Source organism: Salmo salar, chromosome 03 (genome assembly GCF_965601325.2).
Source record: "Salmo salar chromosome 03, fSalSal1, whole genome shotgun sequence".
Taxonomy (NCBI): Eukaryota; Metazoa; Chordata; class Actinopteri; order Salmoniformes; family Salmonidae; genus Salmo; species Salmo salar.
In genome coordinates this window covers 80,862,501-80,868,524 of record NC_138293.1, presented here as the reverse complement: position 1 = coordinate 80,868,524, position 6,024 = coordinate 80,862,501, and positions in this window count along the sequence as shown.

Genomic DNA, 6,024 nt, shown 5'->3' with positions numbered 1-6,024 from the left:
TGTATGTGTAGTGTGTGTGTGTGTCTGTGTATGTGTAGTGTGTGTGTATGTGTAGTGTGTGTGTCTGTGTAGTGTGTGTATGTGTAGTGTGTGTGTGTGTGTCTGTGTATGTGTGTGTGTCTGTGTATGTGTAGTGTGTGTGTGCATGTCAATCTGACCATGTCTCCCACTGTGTGTTAGTATACATTCTGTATTCACATCAGTGATGTAGTGGTTCCATTGTTCTCCCCACATCAAAGGGGACACCCTGTATCCAACCACCTAACTAACCCTAACCCTGTATCCAACCACCTAACTAACCCTAACCCTGTATCCAACCACCTAACTAACCCTAACCCTGTATCCAACCACCTAACTAACCCTAACCCTGTATCCAACCACCTAACTAACCCTAACCCTGTATCCAACCACCTAACTAACCCTAACCCTGTATCCAACCACCTAACTAACCCTAACCTTGTATCCAACCACCTAACTAACCCTAACCCTGTATCCAACCACCTAACTAACCCTAACCCTGTATCCAACCACCTAACTAACCCTAACCCTTTATCCAACCACCTAACTAACCCTAACCCTGTATCCAACCACCTAACTAACCCTAACCCTGTATCCAACCACCTAACTAACCCTAACCTTGTATCCAACCACCTAACTAACCCTAACCCTTTATCCAACCACCTAACTAACCCTAACCCTGTATCCAACCACCTAACTAACCCTAACCCTTTATCCAACCACCTAACTAACCCTAACCCTGTATCCAACCACTTAACTAACCCTAACCCTGTATCCAACCACCTAACTAACCCTAACCCTTTATCCAACCACCTAACTAACCCTAACCCTGTATCCAACCACCTAACTAACCCTAACCCTGTATCCAACCACCTAACTAACCCTAACCCTGTATCCAACCACCTAACTAACCCTAACCCTTTATCCAACCACCTAACTAACCCTAACCCTGTATCCAACCACCTAACTAACCCTAACCCTGTATCCAACCACCTAACTAACCCTAACCCTTTATCCAACCACCTAACTAACCCTAACCCTGTATCCAACCACCTAACTAACCCTAACCCTGTATCCAACCACCCCAGGCCTTGAGGAGCCCAGATTCCAGGCAGGTTTGAATGAAGCTCCAGCCTCTGAATCAGCACCATCGCTCTCCAGCTGTCCCTATAGCTCTCCCCCTCCATCTCCCCGCTGTCTCCCCTCTGTCTCCCCTGTCACCCTCCCCAGACCCCCCACTCACACTCGAACAGTCCCTGGCTCCAGACTTCAGCCCCCTCCCCTGCCCCATCCCTCCTCTCCAGCCATACAGCCCTTTGAGCCGAAGCCGCCCCTGCATAAATACATAAATCTGAGGGGTAAACATTTAGACGGTGGGCCGTCAGCCCCACGGTAAAGCCTTTCATGTGACACCAGATCACACACACACACCACTGTTGTTTACACACTCACCATCCCAGACCCAGCCCACCCCACTCCCAGCACAGACGTGTCCCCAGAACCTGTCACAGAGGCTGGGGGAGAGGGGAGACAAAGGCTCTCAGAGGCTCTTAGATGTGACCGACCTGATGGGAGCTGAGAGGGTAGAGGTCAGAGTGGCCCAGAGGTTAGAGGTCAGAGTGAACCACCTTCCCCCCTCTCACTGGTCCTGTATAGTGGACACTCTGAAGTTACAGGATGTCTGACATGGACCCCTCCCTTCCACCTGACTCCAACACATAGCCTCACCTCCCTATCACCATCGCAACTCTGACAATCAACAATAATCAGTCATCCTCAACCATGTTATCGTCATAATAATATACACTGAGTGTACAAAACACCTGCTCTTTCCATGACAGACTGACCAGGTGAATACAGGTGAAAGATATGATCCCTTATTGATGTTACCTGTTAAATCCACTTCAATCAGTGTAGATGAAGGGGAGGAGACAGGTTAAGGTAGTATTTTTAACCATTGAGACAATTGAGAGATGGATTGTGTATGTGTGCCACTCAGAGGGTGAATGGGCAAGACAAAATATTTTCCAGGTGCACCAGTTGAAGTGTGTCAAGAACTGCAACACTGCTGGGTTTTTCACGCTCAACAGTTTCCCATGTGTATCAAGAATGATCCACCACCCAAAGGACATTCAGCCAATTGGAGTCAACATTGGCCAGCATCCCTGTGGAATGCTTTCGACACCATGTAGAGTCCATGCCCTGATGAAACGAGGCTGTTCTGAGAGCAGAAGGGGGTGCAACTCAATATAAGGAAGGTGTTCCTAATGTTTTGTACACTCAGAGTATATGAATCTACACTGAGCAAAAATATAAACGCAACATGTAAAGTGTTGGTCCCATGTTTCATGAGCTGAAATAAAAGATCCCAGAAATGTTCCATACACACAAAAAACGTATTTATCTTAAATGTTGTGCACAAATGTGTATACATCCCTGTTAGTGAGCATTTCTCCTTTGTCAAGATAACCCAGCCATCTGACAGATGTGTAATATCAAGAAGCTGATTAAACATCATGATCATTACACAGGTGCACCTTGTGCTGGGGACAATAAAAGGCCACTCTAAAATGTGCAGTTTTGTCACACAACACAATGCCACAGATGACTCAAGTTTTGAGCGAGTGTGCAATTGGCATGCTGACTGCAGGACCAGAGCTGTTGCCAGATAATTGAATGTTAATTTCTCTACCATAAGCCACCTCCAACGTCGTTTTAGAAAATTTGGCAGTACGTCCAACCGGCTTCACAACCACAGACCACGTGACTGGCGTAGTGTGGGGGAGAGGTTTGCTGATGTCAACGTTGTGAACAGTGTGCCCCATGGTGGCGGTGGGGTTATGGTATGGGCAGGCATAAGCTATGGACTATTGACAAAGAACACAGTTTCATTTTGTTGATGGCAATTTGAATGAACAGAGATACCGTGATGACATCCTGTGGACCATTGTCGTGCCATTCATCCACCACCATCACCTCATGTTTCAGCATGATAATGCAGAGTCCCATGTCACAAGGATCTGTACACAATTCCTGGAAGTTGAAAATGTCCCAGTTCTTCCGTGGCCTGCATACTCACCAGACATCCCAGCAATATCCAGCAACTTCGCACAGCCATTGAAGAGGAGTGGGACAACATTCCACAGGTCACAATCAAAAACCTGATCAACTTTATGCGAGGAGATGTGTCGCGCTGCATGAGGCAAATGGTGGTTACACCAGATACTGACTGGTTTTCTGATCCATGCCCCCAACAGATGCATATCTGTATTCACAGTCATGTGAAATCCATAGATTAGGGCCTAATTCATTTATTTCAGTTGACTGATTTCCTTATATGAACTGTAACTCAGTAAAATCTTTGAAATTGTTGCATGTTGTGTTCATATTTTTATGAATTGATTTTATGAATAGTAGCTTTTTATTTGCTGAGTTATGATTTAAAAGCTATAAGTATAGAAGTGGTAATAACAGAAAATAGCGATAAGTATTTTTAGTGAGGGTGCAATAGTTTCATGTGTTTCTGTGGCATTAATGTATTTGTGATTCCGTCACTACAATCAACTGTGTATGCCAGTAACACAAGCTACGTTTGTGAAAACATGAGTACAATGAAGTATTGTGTAAGAGTGATTTGTTCCAGATAACACTACAATACACAATGTCATTGTCACACTGCCACGCATTAAACAGACATATCTCATCATCTGCACTTTGACAATGTGTGCCAGAGGAAACAAGAGGAAAATATCAAAACCCCTGCAAATTGCTGTAGTAAATGTGAAGAGATAAAATCTCTCTTTCTCTCCAGATTTGTTTCTGCATTCCATAAAGCAACATAGTGATTATGAGAGATGTGGGGAATTCAGCACACATGAAAACTTTCTAATGACCATGAACCCAACGACACCATGAAAATACTGATCGCCCTTCTCTTTGAAAAAGTGAGGAACACTGAAACTTAAAGGGAAAGAGAGAGGAGAGAGCGAGAGAGAGAGAGAGAGAGAGAGAGAGAGAGAGAGAGAGAGAGAGAGAGAGAGAGAGAGAGAGAGAGAGAGAGAGAGAGAGAGAGAGAGAGAGAGAGAGAGAGAGAGAGAGAGAGAGAGAGAGAGAGAGAGAGAGAAGGAACAAGAAAGAAAAGTGGAAGTATCTTTATCGCTGTGTTAAATCGGGTGTGACTATAAAATATTTCGAAGTGGCCCGAGAAGGAGAGGAAAGGAGAGGGAGGAAAAAACACACACAACAAAAACAAATGAACATCAAAAATGCTACGGTTGCTTTCAACAGTTCTATTCAAACCTCCATCAGGCATTCTAATGGGGGTGGAGTTCAAAGCTGCACTAGACTCCCGCTGCTTCCTCCACCGACTTAGAGGCACAACACTTCCATCTCGCTGTGTGTTGTGCCTCTCTCGCTTTTCTCTCTCTCATTCTCTTTCATTTGCTCCCTCTGTTTCTCTCTGATACACCCCTCTCCCTGTGTGAGTTAACCTCCCTCTACAATCTCTTTTTTCTCTCTCTATCACTTTTCCCTCCCTCTTGAACTCTTTGCCTATGTCTCCTTTGACCTCTCTGACTGTTTCTGTAGGTAGGAAAGGAAACAGACTTGAATCAATTGAGTGGTTTTAGAACCTCAGACCATCCCTGGATGTACTGTTAGTTTCCCCAGCACTGCTCCGTAGATATCTCCCAGCATCAAAGACACATCCTCCTCTCCTTCCCCCCTTTCTTCTCTCCACGGTGGCACTTCCACCAGTTCTAAATGTTTAACTCTTACGATCTGCTCATTAAAAGCTCTTCAAAGCTTTCCATTGATGCCCAGGCATCCATTTTAACTTGTAATACTGTATGGCTGCTGGGCTCAGCGTAATTCTGAGGATGTTCTGATAGCTAGCTCGCCTCAAAGTGCTAACAACCCGTTTCTCAGCTTAAAGTAGAAGGATAGAGGATTTATCTGAGTTTGAGAAGCGGGGAGGAGGCCTTAGGTTTATACTATGTGCTGACAAAGTGATACAGAACACATATAGAAAGTTACTGTGTTGGCTAAGCTACACACGTGAGAGTTGTATGGTATGAAAACCTTACTGTAGAGAGCATGACAATCTAGCTGAGTACTTCAACCTTTTCTATTTTCTTGAAAGAGAGAAATGCCTTTAAAATTGGTTTGTCTGTTACACCTTTTATAGATACCTAATTTTAGACTAGACATTCGATATTTTTCCTGTTTAGTATAACTCGAAACACTTTCGACTCTCCGCATATGCGCTTCATAGAATATGAGATTCCAAATAATATGGAACGACAGTGTAAAAGTGCGTTAGAGGAGTCTAGTGTATCTTACATCCTCACCTGCATGTTGAGAGGATGCGGAGCCAAGCGGTATCACTCAGCAATAACGACAGACAGAAAGGTAAGTTCCTCAGATCCCTGCTGGCAGTTGAACACCTTAGAATCTGGATTTCCTTGCCTGAAGGAACCTTTGAAATCTAATGCATAAACATTACGCCCTGTTTTCCCCACACCTAGAGTGCAGAGACAGGCAGGCAGTGCCGCAGCACAGCGAGGCAAGGCAGCAATGCTTCTGTTCTGAGCCACTTTAGAGAACCATCCTTTAACCCAGCGACACACTGAACCCAACCATCCTCAGTAACTTAAATAACAAGTCTGACTGACTGAGATTTTGGTTCTGTCATGTCTCGTCAAACGCAGTCGTCTCACAGCTCTGTCTGTCTGCCAAGGGCTCCGCTCCTGAGAAATATCGCTACCTGGTTTTGCGTTGTTGTCTCAAGAAAATGGGCAAAGGGAATTTGGTGTTTGTATTTTGTTATCCGGGGTATTGTCTCACAGCTAAAAGTTGATTTCTCACTGTTTAGCTTGTGTGTGTGTGTGTGTGTGTGTGTGTGTGTGTGTGTGTGTGTGTGTGTGTGTGTGTTTGTGTGTGTGTGTGTGCGTGCGTGCGTGCGTGTGTGCATGCGCTTGAGCGTCTGCATTTGTGTGTGTGTGCGTG